The sequence below is a fragment of the Hemicordylus capensis genome, chromosome 3, assembly GCF_027244095.1.
Source record: "Hemicordylus capensis ecotype Gifberg chromosome 3, rHemCap1.1.pri, whole genome shotgun sequence".
NCBI classification, from domain to species: Eukaryota; Metazoa; Chordata; class Lepidosauria; order Squamata; family Cordylidae; genus Hemicordylus; species Hemicordylus capensis.
The window spans coordinates 291,159,623-291,178,277 of record NC_069659.1 but is presented as its reverse complement, the minus strand read 5'-3'; the positions used below and the strand labels follow the sequence as shown (position 1 = coordinate 291,178,277).

General features: G+C 41.6%; 1 protein-coding gene across 5 annotated transcripts in view; it reads left to right on the top strand.

The window, feature by feature from the left end:
- The window catches only part of DGKD (diacylglycerol kinase delta), a 136,984-nt gene that overhangs the window by 48,085 nt on the left and 70,244 nt on the right, over window positions 1-18,655 (top strand). Inside the window, exon 1 of one of the 5 annotated variants that reach the window (XM_053310582.1) lies at window positions 3,630-4,124. The exons of the other annotated variants lie outside the window; for them this stretch is intronic. The gene's annotated coding sequence lies outside the window, so the exon portion shown is untranslated. Of the gene's footprint in view, window positions 1-3,629; window positions 4,125-18,655 lie in introns of those variants that run through there. 5 annotated transcript variants of the gene reach the window in all.

Below are 18,655 nucleotides of genomic sequence, written 5' to 3'. Positions count from 1 at the left end.
AGGAAAAAAAAGGAAAAGCCACCAATTTGATTTCGAACAGGACAGCAGAATGTCATATATGGAGTTACCCCAATTGCTTAGAATTTAAGGTCAACCAATCATTTTTGGAAGGGCGGTATAGAAATTGAATTATTATTATTATTATTATTATTATTAATAATAATAATTCATGGGCAAGGGAGTTTTTAAAATGAGTTCCTTGTGATCTGATTTGCAAAGCCTCATTTTGAAGCAAGTGTACAAAAATAGATTTTTGGTGGGGGAGGGCAAATGCTTAATGTTCATTTTAGCATTTTGTGAAGCTACTTTCAAGAAGCTGGGGGTATTTTAGTCCATTACACGCTTATTAAAAATATAATAAGTAAGTTATTTATATATGAACTATTGTTACAAGCACAAAGCAAAATAAAATAGTAATGTTTAAAAGGGGGAACATGTTGAGAGAAAACCATTTTCTCATATTTTGCTATTTATTATTTATTTATTTTGCATATTTTTATAACGCCCAAAACTTACGTCTCTGGGCGGTTTACAACAAGATAAAAACAACATTAAAACATTAGTTTAAAAACAAAAACAAGATATTTAAAACAATTATTTAAAATTTTTAAAAACAATATACTAAAACAACATTAAAACAATAAACAGTATCAGTTAAAAGCCATTTTGAGAATTCTCTTGCTAAAAAAACCCAGCATATAAATATTTTTATAAGGGCGGGGGTGGGGGAGAAAGAAACCCACACACAGAGACCAGATTAGAGCTATAAGCAGTTTAGTATCTTCAGGAACAAAAGGCAGGAAAAAAACAGATCCATTTTGTCAGAGCATTTTTCTTCCCTCTTCTTTTTAAAGCTTTTAATACTTTTGCACTGACTAATTTCCTCACAAGAAGCATATTGTTGGGATAGGGAGGGTTTTTCTTACAGGTTTGTACTAGAACAGTTTGAAAATGATTTTTTTTAAAGTTTAAAACTCGCTCTCAAACACACACATGGGATGGGGATGTCTCTCACATGTACAACACACATGGTTTGTGGGGGCGGGAGAAACATGGTGGCTTAAGCAAGGGGAACAAATCACACACAAACAAAACAAACAGCTCAGGGTTGGTTTTTTTTAAAAAAAATGTGTTACTTTCCTTCTTTGAAGGAGTCAACACGCCCAAGAGCCTGTATCCTCAGCTCAGCACTTACAGTACATCCAAGTGCTGAGTGGGGCAGGAGCACAAGACTCCAGCAGAACCAATAAGGTTGGGAGATGGCAGGAAAAAGTTAACCCTTTTTAGAATTCTCTGGTACTGCCTATCTCAATGAGACTCAACACAAATTCACAGGGGGTGCAACTGCACCTTTGCACACACTCCGCCCGGATCCACCCCCATATGTAAGTAGGTCCACTCTTCCTTTCTGCTTATGGCACATTATAATTTGGATAATGTGGGCTAATTCTATATGAATGTTTTGGTATGGATAATCTTGCCTCAGATAATCTTGCCTGATGATGATCTTCAAGTCCTTTTTAGTGTTAATGTTGGAATTGACGAAACTAATCACATTGAGTTATTGTTGCTGATGACGGTCACCAGTGGGAAGAGGTAAAATAGTTGAGAGTTTGGAAGAGGATGGGGCTTGTAGATTTAACTAAGAATCTCCTTGTATCTTCATTTGGATTTCAAATATTCAGTTGATAATAGGTTAGTTTATGACAGCAGAGAAAACCAGAGCACTGCACTCAAAGGTTAGTCATTAAAAATCTCATCAGTCTAGAAGAGCAGGCAACAGAGGAATTATTACAATAATGTAACACACCCAGCCTGCTACTGAGAGTACTCTCCAGCATCTAGAGAGCTGTTTATTGACAATGGGACAATAGCTCAGTGGTAGAGCAAATGCTTTGCAGGTAGAAAATCCTGGCTCAATTCCTGGCATCTCCAGGTAATGCTGGAAAACACTCCCATCGGAAATCCTGAAGAACCATTGCCAGTCATTGTAGGGAGTACTGGTGACCCAGATGGGCCAGAGATGTGACTCAGTATAAGGCAGTGTCATATATTTGTTCCCAAATGTTACCAATGATGGAGTGGAACCAATGATGGAACCTATGATCAACTGAATATACCAGTGATGGAACCTGTTATCAATTGAATATACTAATTTACATTTAAAGGTTGCCCCATCCCCCTGGCAGTATGCCGCCACTAACTTAAGGAGCAACAATCCCAGAGCAGGGAAAGAGCCACTCACCCAGTGCTTACTTTGCTATCCAAAAGAAAGCGAATGATATTTGAAATATGATGTGGTAGTGGAAAACTACCCAGAATGATGCCCAATTGATACTGATATTTGACCATTCCATCATTGGTAACGTTTTTGCTTTATCAACTAATTTTGGACTGGAGATCTTGAGGCTCTTCTTCCTTCAGCATTTTGTACCTGAGAGCTGAAACCTGTGGCTCAGTCAGGCTCTAGGCAGTTGGGTTCTGGGGGGCAGAAGAGCTTACTATCATCTGAAACTGGCTAGAAGAAGATATGTTGTACCACAGGACGGGTTACCGCCCAGCTCCTGCTGTGGTGGAACATCGACTCCACCACTCAGCTGGCCTCCGCACATGCATGGAGCCCATTTGCTGGCCACACAAATGGCCTCTGCCAGTTGAGTGGCAGAGCCAATCTTCCGCCACAGCAGGTGCTGGGTGGTGCACTGCTGCTGGGAGAAGCTTTCAGGTGTGGTGGTACAGGAGGTAAGCACCGACTAATTTACATTTAAAGGTTGCCCCATCCCCCTGGCAGTATGCTGCCACTAATTTAAGGAGCAACAAGAGATTTTTAAAAGAGAGATGGTGCTACTGTGAAAGGGGTTTTATTAGCAATTTTGATGCTTTCCCATCCCTCCCCACCTTCTAACTGTGCCCAAATTTAGATTGTAAACGTATTTGGGCAGGGATCTGTCTTTGGTTTACTATTCTGTGTGTAATACCATGTACACTTAGAGTGTCCTAAGAATAATACCAAGGATAATATTTAATATTGGTTTTTCTTTCAGCATTAAAAAATGCTCATAATATGGTTTCACAGTCTAACAGACTGTAGGAGAGGAGGCTTTTGAATTGGGAAGGATTTGAAGAGAGGGAGGAGAAGTTGCTCCATAAGTATTCTGAGAAAGCATTTCAGGCACAAGGGGCAAAAAAGGAAAATGAGTAGATTTTAAGAGAGCAGGAGACATTTGGGCAGCTAAACGTTTTGTTCCTGGGGAGCAAAAAATAAATAAAATATAAATAGGGAATGAGCCAGATGGGCATATGAGCATTTCTAGCCAACCCCACCCCCGATCTGTAATTTAATCTCCAAGCACTCAGAAATAGGATTCCCCACCCCACCCTCGCAGAAAGTCCAGAACATACTTTTATTTGGAATCCAGTTTAGTCATCATTATATGTGACCTTTATGAAGCTTTCAACATCAGTTCCTGAATGTGCTTTCTCTGGCGCTGGAGTTTATGCAGGAGAAAGCTACCGGATGTAAATTGAGACAGGTAGTCAGTGAGTGGGCAGAACTGTTTGTTTGATCTTCTTGTGCTGCTGCTACTGTGAAGGGGGTTGTCCTATTAGCAGGTCGATGGCATGCAGCAGGAGCAGTATGCTCTACTCCTTACTGTAGAGCTACCCTCTAAGATTAAAATCTGGATTGCTGAAGTAGAGTTTAGATGCTTGGAGTCTTCATAAACCCTCTTGAGTTAGGAAGTACCTCTTAGCTCTACCGCAGACCGGAAACAGCATGTTTTCACAGTCAGTGCCTGTCTCCTGAGTTCACTGCCAGCAGGAGCAAATCTGTCCCTGTTCCTCTTTAAGCAGACAACTAATCGGCTTGTGGAGAGTCGAGAATTCCCAGAAATTGGCTCAGTGAAAGAATAACCTATTAATAAGTATATCAGATTCTCAATAACCTGTTTGCTCTGAGGAAGAGAAGACAGAGATGGGATCAGGAGTGTGTATTAGATGAATCCTGAGTGTATGGCAGTAATATTAAAGGAAAGAGAAGCTGGCTAAGTGTGTTGCAATTACGTTGGTGAAGACTGCATCTGCTCTTTATTATTAGAGCTCATCAGGAATTCAGATACTTGAGAGTAAGTAGATTGGGTTCTTTCTGTTTATTTTTGTTTGTTTTGTTTGCTTGTTTGTAGTGAAATTAGTAATAATGATGTTTCATTCTTCTGTGCTGTTGCCTGTTTTGTAGGGCTAAAGTACATGAGAGAGAACGCTGTTGTGGGAGGTAGAAATACTGTCACATTTTCTAGCAGAGGATGAAATAGAGAAAAGGAATTGAGGCTCATGGTCTTTCTTAACACTTTATCAGTTTCGCCCCTCATATGAAGGGGATAAAGTGAAATATAGTTTCTGTCGGTTCAGAGCTGTTTGATAGTGTATCTAAAATTGTGGGCACTTAGAGGTGAGCAAGCATCCTCACGTGGAAGGAAGGAAGAGTAAATGGAAATATTTGGTGGCTATTCCTCTGTCCCACTAGAAGTACTTTTTAGAATGGTGCCTGTTCTAGAATTCTTTTTTGCAAGTTTCCCAGTACCTTTACTCTTTGAGACAAAATGTCTGCTGTAGATTTCTAGTACTGTTAGAAATGGGTGTATCTCCCTTAGGAGTAACTATCTGCTTTCTTATCTGAAACTAAAGCTATACTTAGACACAGGAGAAAACATGCTATATGCCTCCCTCCAAAAAGCAAGTGCCCAAGTATTCCAAGTTGTTCAGACTGTGAGTATTCTGGAAGTACCAAAATCTAGCAGCAGTGTGTTTGTAATGCATTGCTAGTATCAGAGAAATCAGGATCAGAAGTTGTTTATTCATTCTGAAATTTTAAACCCCCAGAGACATGTGATTTGTTTTAATCTGAAGGAATATAGAGATGTTTATTGCAAACTGCAAGAAACTTGACCAACATTTAGAAATGTATCTGCATGAAATATAGAGTATGCTGTGTTCTCTACAACTCTCACTAGGTTTCCTAAAACTCTGATCCTTGCTTCAGTTCCTCTGTATGCAAGCAGGTTCAGGGGTGTCATGCTCAGGTTTTTCAAAGCACTGTTTGGAGGGAAGTTGCACACAGTGTATTTTAGGGAGCTGAAGGTGGGCTTAGGTAATTTCCTAGATCCCACAGATAACCCTATCCGCCCCCTGCTCCCAGTTTGAAACGTAAAGTGATGTTTGTGAGAGCCAACTGAATGGAGTGACTGTGTCCTTCAAAACAGAGCCAGGCACTGAGGAAGGGATGGGGATGGGGGATGGGAACTGTGTCCACATAGAAAAAAGATGGTGTAAGTATATTTTCGTCTTTTATGGTCTGTGAGTGAGGTAAAACGTTGTGCTTTCAGAGAAAACTAGCTATTCCAGTGGATATGTGCAGTTACTAAAGGGGGCCCATTAGTAATCTCCTGACCCATTCCTAAAATGTGGATCCCCAGGCTCATACCCCTGAAGGTTTTCCAAACAGCGATTTACTCCTGATTTACTGTGATGGGGTTGGGGGGGAGTTCAGAAAAGTGGGGGGGGGGTATTTACAGGGACTGCAATAATGGTAACAGCAAGATGCTATTCATACAGTCAGCTGCATTATTCAGTGTTTTTCCTAATGATTGACCCTTGATATGTAGTATAAGCGCCTTTTAAAAGTTGCACTTTGGAAGAGGGTTGAAAATGGTTGCATGGGATACTCCAGCATTTCTGCAGACCCACGGAATAAAATGTGAGATGGAGTTGTGGCTCCCTGTCTGGGAGTGACTTTGGGGACTGTTGGTTCCACCTGCCACCATTCTCAATTCCTCTCCTGGGCACACTTACTTCCTTTGCCCTGCAGTCTACTTCCAGTCAAGAGCACCAGACTCAGCTGATACAATTAAAAAAAAAAAAGATTTTCCCCAATGTTCTAGCAGTACATTAGAACAATGAGAAGATAGAAGAGCCCAGGAGGGCATATCTCTTCTCAGAGGAAAGGCTGAGAGCTATTTAGATAAAAGGTTGTTACACCTAAATGGCGAATGGGGAAGCTAAAAATATCTGTTTCTCGACAGTATCACCATAGACATCTGCATGGTAATTGCTTCGTGGGTAATCATGTTTGGGTAATATTGAAAATCAGTGTCGTGTTTACTTGCTTCTGCATCTAACTGCTCCTTCAGCCCTGTTTCCAGTTCCTCTAGCCATGTATCTCCAGCCAACACTGTGGCTCCATTTTCTTTGTTGTTTCAATCTCATCCTCTTCCAATTAGCTCCAAGTGTTGTTGTTTTTTTAAATGGGGAACTTCCAAACGGAGGAGGAGGAGGAAGAGGCAGGGAAACATGTATGTAGTGCTTCTATGTGATCAAACCTTTTGCACTAGTCCCATAGACCCATTTGCCATTACAGGAGCCCAGAGCTGGTTTTGGAATACCCACTCACTGCCCACCTCCAGACACCAGGAAAAGTGCTTCACATTTAGCGCTATGTTAGTAGTAGCTGGAAGTGTCGATTGCTGTAGCATTCCAGTGGATTTGTGCTGGAGCACCAGGCAATTAAAAAAGAGAGAGAGGGGAAGAGAGATTATAGCAGTCTTTTTGCCATTACAGTAGTGTGGCACTGGCTTCCATGTTCCTGCCCCCCTGCATAAGACCACAAAAAGTGCTTCAGATTTAACTTTGGATTTATCACTGCTTTGACACTGGCTGGATGTGCTCATTGTTGTCGTGTTCCAGTGTAGTTGCACAAGACCACCAGGCAATTAAAAAAGAGATGCCTCTTGAAATACGAATTTGGAGATTTGCAGGCACCACTCATGTAGCAATGTGAATGGCCCCGATTGACTCCAATTTATGCTTTTTTACTCTTATATACACATACACATGCTTTATATACTCTCGTCCTAACTTACACCACTTCCTCCTTCAGTAAAGCCCGCAGTATGGGAAGCCTCCTGGAAAAGAAAGAGAATGACCAGTAAGCTGATCCTTTGCAGGGATTGAGGCAGGATACATGGAAACAAGTTTAATCCTCAGTACCCATATGAAGAAAGAAGCAGAGTCACACAAGCGAACTGAGGGTTGGCAGCTCTCCATATGTGCTGTCTTTGCACAGTGATCCTTAGATTTATGCATACATCTGATGAACCCCAACCTAAATTTGTTACATGTCTGACTGTGGCTCCAGCAATAATTCCAAAATACTTCAAATGAGAGAAAAAACAGGAATAACAAATGACAGGAGGAAAGTAATCTTCCTTTGTCATCAGGCCTGTCGATCATTCCATCCCATATATTTTGACTCCTCAAACGGGGATGAATATTCTTGTGCTGTTCCTGAACTGAAGTAGATGTTCTGACTCTTAATTTCAGTATCTTGTTTGAGTTCATTCATTTCATTTGGAGAGAGGCTACTTTGGTTTCAACATGTAAGCAGCCATTGGAGTAGTTCCATATAGGGAACCTGTAGCTCTCTAGTCTAATGTATTGCTTGCTTTTTCTTCTCCTGTGTGAATTGTGTATTGGGTATTTCGTTTTTCACTGCTTATCTAATCTTGAAGGCACAACCAGGTGGTAATGAGGTATGCATAGATTATGTTAGCATTTGGATTAGACCTTGGTCTTTAGCACTCTCTGATGAAGTGAATGTGTTGTGCTTTGTTTGGAGTGAAACCAAATACTGAAGTTAGGCTTCTACATGTTAGAGAGGGTGACACTGTGATCTGCTCTGTTCCATTGTTGCTGGTGCATCTGGAGAATTTGTTTTGCAAACCTCCAAGTAGCCAGTTTTTATACTAACTAGCATATTCCTTATTGAAGCATAGTTCCTCATGTTTTGTTTTGTTTTATACATTTATACACCGCTCCATACAAAAAAGTTCCTGGGCAGTTCACAATATGAAACCATTAAAACATTAACATTATTAAAATAATTTAAAATACAATAAAAACTCTAAAACCGAAGCTATAAAATATAAATTCTCTGCCACAAGATGTGGAGACAACCAACAACCTGGATGGCTTCCAGTGGGGTTTGGATAACTTCATGGAGGAGAGGTCTATCAACGGCTACTAGTCGGAGGGCTATCGGCTACCTCCAGCCTCAAAGGCAGGATATCTCTGAGTACAAGTTGCAGGGGAGCAACAGCAGGAGAGAAGGCATGCCCTCTTGCCTGTAGGCTTTCAGCGGCGTCTGGTGGGCCTCTGTGTGAAACAGGATGCTGGACTAGATGGGCCTTGGGCCTGATCCAGCAGGGCTGTTCTTAGGGAGAACATTTTAGTTAAATTCTTAGTTAGGGAGATGTTGCCATGGGGCATTAGCAAAACAGTATTTAGGCTGGTTTTGGTCCGTGATGCTCATACTATGCACAAAGTTCATATAGGGTTGTTTTTGTTTTTTATAAATGGCTTGGCTGTAATCTGTGCCCAGGTACAGATCATTTTGTATGGGTGTGGAATGATGATTTGACTTGTATCATCTCTCATGTATAACGTGTGTGTGAGCTGCTACTTCTGCCAGTAAAAAGCACTGACTGAAACGCTGACTGAATTACTCAACGAAAATGGGAAATATTCTAATTGAAATTTAACAGGTCAAGTTAGTCATGACCAGTCAATTTCTGTGGAACTTCTGTTGTGTAACTTGGTCAGAATGTCAGCCACCTCTGTGGAATTTTATTATAGATGTATGCATACCTTAATCAATTAAGCAAACTTAGTAGTATAAACAGCTGCCTGGAAACGGCTTGTTGACAAGGGTTAACTGCTTTAAGCAGTTCTCATTTGCTGCTCACAAAAGCCTTGGTGAGACTACAGGAGGCTTGCCTCTCGGCCCTAGAAAATTGTGTTGAGGGCAGGAGGTGATTTGAAGCTAGCCAGTGCAAGTACACCCAGGGCAGCCCTGCAGGGCATAGAATCTTAACATAGCCTGGTACTGAGTCTGCAAGGGTGGAGTTAGCAAATGGCCCAAACATGGGTGGATTAATCTTTTGGCCGTCCATAGGCAGCCAGAGATTTGCCGTCCAGGGACAAGAGTAAGCGGGGGGAGGTAAACCTAACTCTATTTTTTTACCTTGAAAAACACTGCTGTGTAGTGACAGAGGCTCTGCCCGTCTCCTATCGTCACAGGAGATGATGCCAGGCACTGGAGGACGGCAGTGAAAGAGGTCCTCCCACAAGCTCGGCTTACTCGCAAATGACACAGAGTGGGCAATTTGGGGCCTCTTCTCGTGCGTGCCCATGCGCAAAGGCCTGAAATCGCCTGCTCTGAGTTATTTGTGAGTAAGCCGGGCTTGAGGGAGGACCTCTTTCTCTGCTGTCCTCCAGTGCCTGACCTCGCCTCCTGTGATGGTTTAGGAGGTGGGCGGAGCCTCCACCACTACACAGCGGCATTTTTAAAGGTAGAAAAAAGAGAATGAAGTTCCCCTCCCAATGCCACTCCCCAGGTTTGCCACCATAGGCGGCTGCCTATATTGCCTATGCGGTAATCTGCCATTGGGCCCAAATGTCTTAAGAGTGTGGAGGCAGTTTCTGGGAACAAACACCTGACTATGTTTTTAGGTTGTTGTTGTTGTTTTGTGTTTTTTTTTTGTAATGAAAAACTGAATTCTGAAACCAGAAAAAAAAAATACCAAAAACAAAAAGCCACAGATTGACATCCTGACCAAGGAAGTGTGCATTCTTCAACCTCTGTGGGTATGTAGCAGTAGACCTTGTACAATCCTCCAGGCCTCTAGCACATGCACTGCTGCTCAAGAGCCCTAAAACCTCCTAACCTCCTATTATTATTAATAATAATAATAATGGGAACAGCCTATATTCTGCGACGATATCTATAACCATTGACAATAAAATTCTGGCATCCCAGGTCCTTGGGAAGGACTCGATGTCTGGATAAAACAAACCAGTCAATAACACCTGTCTGACTGTGTAAACAAGAAATAATAATAATAATAATTCAATTTCTATATCACCCTTCCAAAAATGGCTCAGGGCGGTTTACAAAGAGAAATAACAAATAAGATGGCTCCCTGTCCCCAAAGGGCTCACATTCTAAAAAGAAACATAAGCTAGACACCAGCAACAGTCACTGGAAGTACTGTGCTGGGGGTGGATAGGGCCAGTTACTCTCCCCCTGCTAAATAAAGAGAATCACCGCATGAAAAGGTGCCTCTTTGCCCAGTTAGCAGTAGACAGCGAAGCTCTTCTCACAATCAGTGGGAAGGGCTTCTGGCGGATCTGCAGGGAGAGCGGGCTTAGACGATTAAATGTGCAGCCTTGGGTGGCCTCATCGGCCGGCCACATTTCTGCTGGCTCCGTCACGGAGCCAGTGGGGGCTGCAGGGATTGGGGGCCACGTGACCCCCGGAATTACCAGGATACTTCGTGTAAGTGAGCAGTGCATTCTGGGGGGATCCCCAATACTGCTTGTAGCCTCCCAGTTGGGGGTCTACTCATGTGTCGCCACACACTGCGGCGGCACACGAGCAGGGAAACAAGGTTAATGGAGCGCCTGCTCTCTTAACCTCATTTAAGGGGAGGGTGTTTTTGGCGGGCTAGCTGCCTTGGCAGCACCAGGCTCGCCTGTGAGCCTGGTGGTTACCATGATCACTGGAAAGCGGGCTAAGCCCTCTTAGCCCGCTTTCCAGAGATCATGGGAATAGCCTCAGTGTCTTAAGTTGAATTTGGTAGGGCCACAAAAAATTCCTTCAGGGCTCTTTTTAGTTTGGAAACTCAAAGCTGCCAGTTGGTTATCCCTAACAGACGATAGCATTAGCTATTTTAGTGGCAAGATTGTATCAAGTTTCTGTCTAAAAGCAATAAGACTAGATATACTCTGCTTTAAAAAACTGGTCTATCACTTTATTATTCTCTCACGCCGCTTTTAGTTGCAGATGAAAGTGTTGCTGGTAAAACTGATGAAGTTTCAAATAGTATTTTGTTGTTTGCATAGTAGGCCAGTGTTTCTGTTGAAGGCGTTAACTTAGAGGCAAACCTTTAGTAAACAGGTATGCTGCTTTCATGCTTGCCAATGAAAGTAGTGTGGTCTTACAACCATAAGACTGCTTACAAATCCTGGTAAGCACTTTCTATAGATGTATGTGAGAAGGCTACTTATTTATCAGAAGAGGAAAACCTGAGTGGAAGTGATTGTGTGGAAGCAAGGTGGGAGGAAAAGCTACCCAGGTTTATCTCCTTCCTTGCTTCCACACATCCGAAAATTGGGAGCTCACACAGCTCCCAAACCTGGGTAGAACACAGTTTATTTTATTTTTATTTATTTATTTTTGCATTTTTATACCGCCTTTCGTTAAAATATAGCCCCAAGGTGGTTTACAAAAGTTGTTGATTGTGTGAATGACCTAAGTTTCAAGTAAGCACAAAAGCACTTTTTTGTCATAAATGTCAGCCACTTTTGAGTGAATTCATTTGTTTTAATAAATGGGTATTCTACTGCAAAAGTAATTGGTCTTCATTTATTGATGATACGTTTATTTTTGTAAAGTGTACCATTTTAATATCAATGTATTTCTACGTGTATCTCCTTTTTAATGTAAGTCTTTGGGTTAACGTATTAAGCATTAGTTATACATGGCAACTTTTCAGTTTATCTGATAAAGTAGGCTATTTCCCATAAAAGCTAATGCCCAGTAAATCAGTCTCCAAGATACCACAGCATATTTTGGTCTCAGCCAAGTCTTCAGTAGTAATACTGAAGGTATTTGTGCCTAGGCTTCTCTGTGCTGGCAGTCTGTGAACATGGTTTGAAGAACCCTTCAATTAACTGCTGTTCTTAATAATAGTTGCTACCAGTAGGTTTTTGTAGTGCATGCCTGAATTCTCATAGCAAGTGGCTTTGGCATTTGCTTTTTATACTTCTTAGGGCAATGATTCTCAACCAACAGGCCACAGGATCCTTGCAAGAAGAGTCCTGTAGTACTGGCTGTGGATGCTGGAAATAAGCAAACCAACAATAAAGGGAATGCAATAGTAAGAATGAATATAGCATCTAGTTGATACAAAACTATATTGATATACAGAATATGTAAAATATTTACAACAAATAAATGTTAAACGTGTACTGCAATGAACCACTTTTATATTTCCATTCCAACACCAAAGTCTTTATCAAGTTAATAAAAATAAATTATGTTGGAAATAAAAATAATAAAATTATGTTGGAAATAATATGTGCCAATAGGTGGGCTGCTTGAACACCCGGAGGTGAGTGCAGGAAAAAAGAATAGTTGATGGCATGTGATAAATATGCCCCATCTCTACAAAGCATGCACACTGATTTCATTGTTCAGTTTTGAGTTAAAGTGCAAATCAGAACAGATCTCAGTCATTCTAGCTGTCACTGTTCTTCTCAGTCACTGATAGAGAGAATCTGAACTATCAGAAGATAAAGAATCCCCCCACCTCCCCCTGCTTTTTGTGATTTTATTTATTTCTTGGATTTGCTCTTTTTCACCTCCTCCATTTCCTCCCCCCCCCCCGGTTTATGTTCCTTTGATTTGATTGATTGATTAAGTGCTGTCAAGTCAGTGTTGACTCTTAGCAACCACACAGATAGATTCTCTCCAGGATGATCTGTCTTCAACTTGGCCTTTAAGGTCTCTCAGTTGTGCATTCATTGCTGTCGTAATCGAGTCCATCCACCTTGCTGCTGGTTGTCCTCTTCTTCTCTTTCCTTCATCTTTCCCCAGCATTATGAACTTCTCAAGGGAGCTGGATCTTCACATAATGTATCTGAAATATGATAGTTTGAGCCTGGTCATTTGTGCCTCGAGTGAAAATTCTGGATTGATTTGTTCTATGGTCCATTTGTTTGTTTTCTTGGCTGTCCATGGTATCCTCAAAAGTCTTCTCCAGCACCAAAGTTCAAAAGCGTCAATGTTTTTTCTATCTTCTTCAAAGTCCAGCTTTCACATCCATAGAATGTCACGGGAAAAACTATTGTCTGAACGATTCTAAGCTTTGTAGGTGTAGACACATCATGGCATCTAAATATCCTTTCCAAGGCCTTCACTGCAACCCTACCAAGCGCTAGTCTGCGGCGTATTTCTTGACTGCTGGATCTTTTACTGTTGACGGTCGATCCTAAAAGGCAGAAACTATCCACCACTTCAAGGTCTTCATTGTCAATTCTGAGGCTGGTTGCTGTACCCGTGGTCGTTAGTTTAGTCTTTTTTACAGTTAGTCGTCCCATTTTTTCACTGTGCTCCTTGACTTTCATTACTAGAGCTTGCAGATCATCTGCATTCTCAACTATCAGAGTGGTGTCATCAACGTAGCGAAGGTTATTGATATTTCTTCCTCCAACTTTAAAACCATGCTCATCTTCTTCCAGTCCAGCTTCTCTCAGTATATGTTCAGCATATACATTGAATAAAGAAGGAGAAAGTAGACAGCCTTGTCTTACTCCTTTGCTGATCTAGAACCAGTCTGTTTCAGCATGTTCCGTCTGGACTGTGGCTTCCTGTCTTGTGTATAGGTTTCTCATGAGAACAATGACATGTGCTGGGATGCCCATTTTCCTAAGGATATTCCACAACTGGTTGATGCAATCGAAGGCTTTTCTGTAGTCAATAAAGCACATAATGACTTCTTTCTGGTATTATTTGGCTTTCTCAATTATCCAGCATGCATCAGCAATGATGTCTCTTATTCCTCAGCCATTTCTGAAACCAGCTTGAACATCTGGCATTTCCCTTTCCACGTAGGGCTCTAATCTGCGTTGGATGATCCTGAGCATTATTTTGCTAGCATATGAAATTAAGGATATTGTGTGATGGTTTGCTCAATCTGTTAAATCTCCTTTCTTTGGTATGGGTATGTAGACTGACCTCTTCCAATCTGTTGGCTACTGTGTCGTTCTCCATATTTGCTGGCATAGTTTGGTTAGAGCCTTGACTGATTCTTCTTCTGTTGCCTGCCATATTTCTGTAACTATTCCATCAGTTCCTGTAGCCTTCTGACTTGATAGTGATCAGAGTACTGATCTAACTTCATCCTTCCATACTAGAGGTTCTTGCAAGTAGGGAATATCTTCTAGAGTTTCTTGGATGTTGATGTCCCTGCTGTACAGATTTTCAGTATACTCCTCCCATCTCTGTTTGATCTTCTCTGAATCAGTTACTATCTGTCCTTTGGCATCCCTTAACATACCAATTCGAGGTTGGGACCTCCCTCTGAGTTCAGAGATCTTTTGGAAAACTTCCTTTTCCCCACGTGTCTGTTTCCATCCTCAAGGTCTTTACAGATGTCATTGTAATACTGCCCCTTGTCTCTTCTAACAGCTTTCTGAAATCCCCTATTAAGTTCCTTCGTGAGATCTTTATCTTTCTTGACTTTGGCTTCTCTCCTCTTCTTGGCAATTTCCACCGTCTGTTCTGACATCAATTTTGCTTTCTTCTGATTCTTGGTCTTTGGCAGTCTCTTTTTACATTTGTCTTTAACCACTTCTTTGATTTCATTCCACAGTTCCTCTGGTTCCGTATCAATGAAGTTCAGAACTTCAAAGCGATTCCTGATGTTCTCCTTGAAAATGGTGTGTACATTCTCAAGATCATATCGTGGAAGATGGATAGCTTTGTTTTTCTGCTTTAGCTTGACTTGGAACTTGCACACGAGCAGTTCATGATCTGTTCCACAATCGGTCCCTGGCCATGTCTTTGCTGTTATTGAGCTCTTCCACCTCCTTGCACTAATAATGGAATCAATTTGATTTCTGTGTACTCTCATCTGGTGATGTCCATGTGTATAGCTGCCACTTTGATTGTTTGAAGAATGTGTTAGCAATGAAGAGATCATTGACTTGGCAGAAACTAATAAGTCGTTCTCCTGCTTTGTTTCTGTTTCCTAGGCCATATAGGCTGGCTGTGTTTTCCTCCTTACTTTTTTCAACTTTGGCATTCCAGTCTCCAACCACCAGCATCACATCTTGCCAATCTTGTCAATTTCAGACTGAACATGAGCATAAAACTAATCAACTTCCTCTTCTTCTGCATCAGTTGGGGCATAGACTTGAAGAACTGTCATGTTAAAGGGTTGTCCATGAAATCTAATTTATATTAGTCAGTCACTGATCACATTGTACCCAAGTACTGTCATTGCTATATCCTTCCTGACTATGAAAGCAACACTGTGCCTTCTTTGGTTTTCATGTCCTGAGTAATAAACAGAATGAATGTCTGACAGAAAGTGTCCCATTACAGTTCATTTTAATTCACTGATGCCCAAGATATTAATCTGTAGTCAATTCATTTCATCCTTCACTGTGTCAAGCTTTCCCATATTAATGCTTCTTATGTTCCACGTTCCTATTGTAATTCTCTCTTTGCAGCTTTGAATTTTCTTTTCCCGTACAACAGAGTATGACAACAGAGTTTTCCCATACGACAATAGAGAACTTGCATTTTGGGCGGTATAGAAAATAGATAGATAGATAGATAGATAATAAACAAACATCAGCTGCTAGACATCCAAAAGGCTTTAGTCTAAACAAATCCTCAGCTCAACCTCAGTAGCATGTTGAGTACCATCCGACCTGAGGGGCCCATCATCCAGCACTACGTCAACAATCATTCCATTTTGTCTATCCATGTGGTTTTCTTGGTAAAATACAGGAATAGTTTACCATTGCCTCCTCCCGCACAATATGAAATGATGCCTTTGTTGTCATCACTGAAGTGATGGTCCGCCTCCAGCACCTTCCTATATCGCTGCTGCCCAATATAGGTGCCTGCTTGCTTTAGCTGGGCAGCTGGGATGACCTTTGCGCTTTGAGTGACCCTGCCACCTTAAGTGGCACAGCGGGGAAATGCTTGACTAATGAGCAGAAGGTTGCCAGTTCAAATACCTGCTGCTTATATATCGGGCAGCAGCGATATAGGGAGATGCTGAAAGGCATCATCTCATACTGTGCGGGAGAAGGCAATGGTAAACTCCTCCTGTAGTCTACCAAAGAAAACCACAGGGCTCTGTGGGCACCAGGAGTCAAAGTCGACTTAACGGCACACTTTACTGGGAGTATACCTCCTGGCGTACTTCACTCATCCCTCCCAGGAACACCCCCTGCCCTGCCATGATGAGGCAGCATAGCAGGACTTGTGGGGTGGTGAGCCCAATTGATTTGGGCTCATCCTTTTCTGTGACACTCGACAAGTAAGATCTTTTCCTTGCTTTCTTCAATTTTGATTTTTGTGGCTTTGGGGCCTTTTTATTTTCTTCCTCTTCAGCAATCATCTTTTTCTCTGGTATGGTTTGCAGCTTTTCTTGTTTACTGTTCGCCACTTGTACTGTGAACATCTAAAGCAATCTCTCTTTTCAAATCCACCCAGATAATATGTTAGCATTCAGACATAAGAAGATCTGGATAGTCACATTTCTTGCCCCTGTCCTGAAGTTATCTTTATTTCCACCTGACAATGTCATGCAGTCCACAAACCCCAACCAAGCTGCCCTTGGTCAGACAGCTCAGCAGCCATTTAGGGATTGGATTTGGGGCAGCAAAGTTTCTTTGGCCAGGCAGCGGGGGTAGTGTTTTATTTTTCCTTGCAATTTTATAAATATAAATTTATGGTTAAATTTGTTGCAAATGCAATTTGGAAACAAACTTTGAAATTTGGGGTGGTCTACAAATTTGAGAAAACAAACAAATAAAGGAATTTGACTCTGAGCTGAGAGATTACGCTTTCCCCCAGAGAGCAGTATCATGTCAGCTTGTCCAGTTTAAAGTCAGATAAAGAGACAGAGACAGCCAGATGGAATAGAAACTTTATCTGTAGACATTGTTGGCCTATAAATATTCACAAGAGAAGCAACCAGAAAGTTATTTCACTTGTTCCTAGAATGTCTGGTTAATCTGCCTTGGTATATGCAGGGTTGTTTCTTAGCTTTCTCTGTCTTCGGCAGGGGACAGATGATAACTTTTCAGAGACTTGGAGTTAATATTGTAGAACCCTCATTACATGCTGTTCAAACATGCATTTTGTGGGTGTCCCACAATGTTTTCAGGTCAGACTGGTTTTGCAGGTTTTTGTAGCACTTTTAGTAAAAGGTAAAGTGTGCCATCGAGTCAGTGTCGACTCCTGGAGACCAGAGTCCTGTGGTTGTCTTTGTAGTACCGAGAAAAAACTGGAACTAATTCATAGAAGTGCAGTCAGCAGTACCACTGCAATAGATGTGTGTACAGTAGTTAGAGGAGAGATGGTCTTGTGGTAGCAAGCATGAATTGTCCCCTTTGCTAAGCAGGGTCCACCCTGGTTGCATATGAATGGGAGTCTAAACATGTGTCCATCTGTACACATCTCTGTGATATGATTGGGATAGTGGCCTGCAAATTATGTATGTATTTCCAAATGAAAGTCAGGGGGAAAGTAACTCAAGTGCTGCAATATGTTGGAATTTCTTGTGAAAGAAATCTCAAAGTTGATGAAAGTTCAGTTTCCTAATAGTGTCTACAATTTTGCATTTAGACCGATTTCACACATTGTTAGTGTGAATGTGTGAAAACAGAATTGCAGTTTTCAATGGGTTTGTATTGACTTGTTAAATTGATGGCCATGCAGGAAAATGGACATACAATGTCATTTCAACCTTCCTGTCATTTTTGTGTTCACTCTGCACAGAAGTGTTCTATTTTGAAGTGTATTTTTAGTCTTGCCATTTTCTCGTAGTGTTGTATGCCTCTGGACATTTCTTTTTAACCTTTCCTCCCCCACACCCCTGTACGGAAGTATCTTTTTGGTCACTTTTAACAGCATCCAGTTTTAAAAGTTAGAAAATGGTTCCAGCACATTTTTAACTACCTAACAATGGATTACACTGCAACAATTCTGCTTTGCAGTACTCTTGAGGAGCAGGGAGAGGGGAGAGAACCTACTGCAGCTTCAACAAAGGAAAGAGGAACACTGAAGCAGGAGAAGCTGTCACACTTCCCTGATGTTGGCCTTTTCCAAGGATATATCACTCTTTCCACACACCCATCTCACATGCACACTGCCCCACTAAAGGAAATACATATAAATACAATGCAAAAAGGTACCTTGTTTTCTTCCATACTCACAATCATGTAGCTGAAAGTGTACTCATTGGTTGACTGTATCCTCCTCTATCCTGTTCCCTTCCATGTTGAGGGCAAGACTAGAACCATGAATTGAAATTGCAAGAAAGCACATTCCTGCTAGACATTAGGATAAGTTTCCTAACTGTAAGAGCTGTTCGACGACAGGACACTCTGCCTCACACAGTGGTGGGTTCTCTTCACTAGAGGTTTTCAAACAAAGACTGGATGGCCATCAGGGATGCTGTAGCAGATTTATGTACTGAGCAGGGAATTTATTTATTTATCTGTAGATTTAATATACTGCCCAATCCACAGTCTCAGGGTGGTGTACAAAACAAGAATAGCATCCGCAATTTAGACAAAATAAAAAATTAAAGGGCAAATGCCTGGCAGAAAAGAAATGTCTTCAATAAGGTTTTAAAGGCTGAAAGGGAGGAGGCAGACCGAATGGGGGGGGGGAGTTCCAGAGTGAAGGGTTGGCAACAGAAAAAGCCCTTCCACGGGCCCAAATACTATGGACCTCTCTAAGAGCAGGGACCGAAAGAAGGGCAACCTGAGAACATCACACAGGATGAGACAGGAC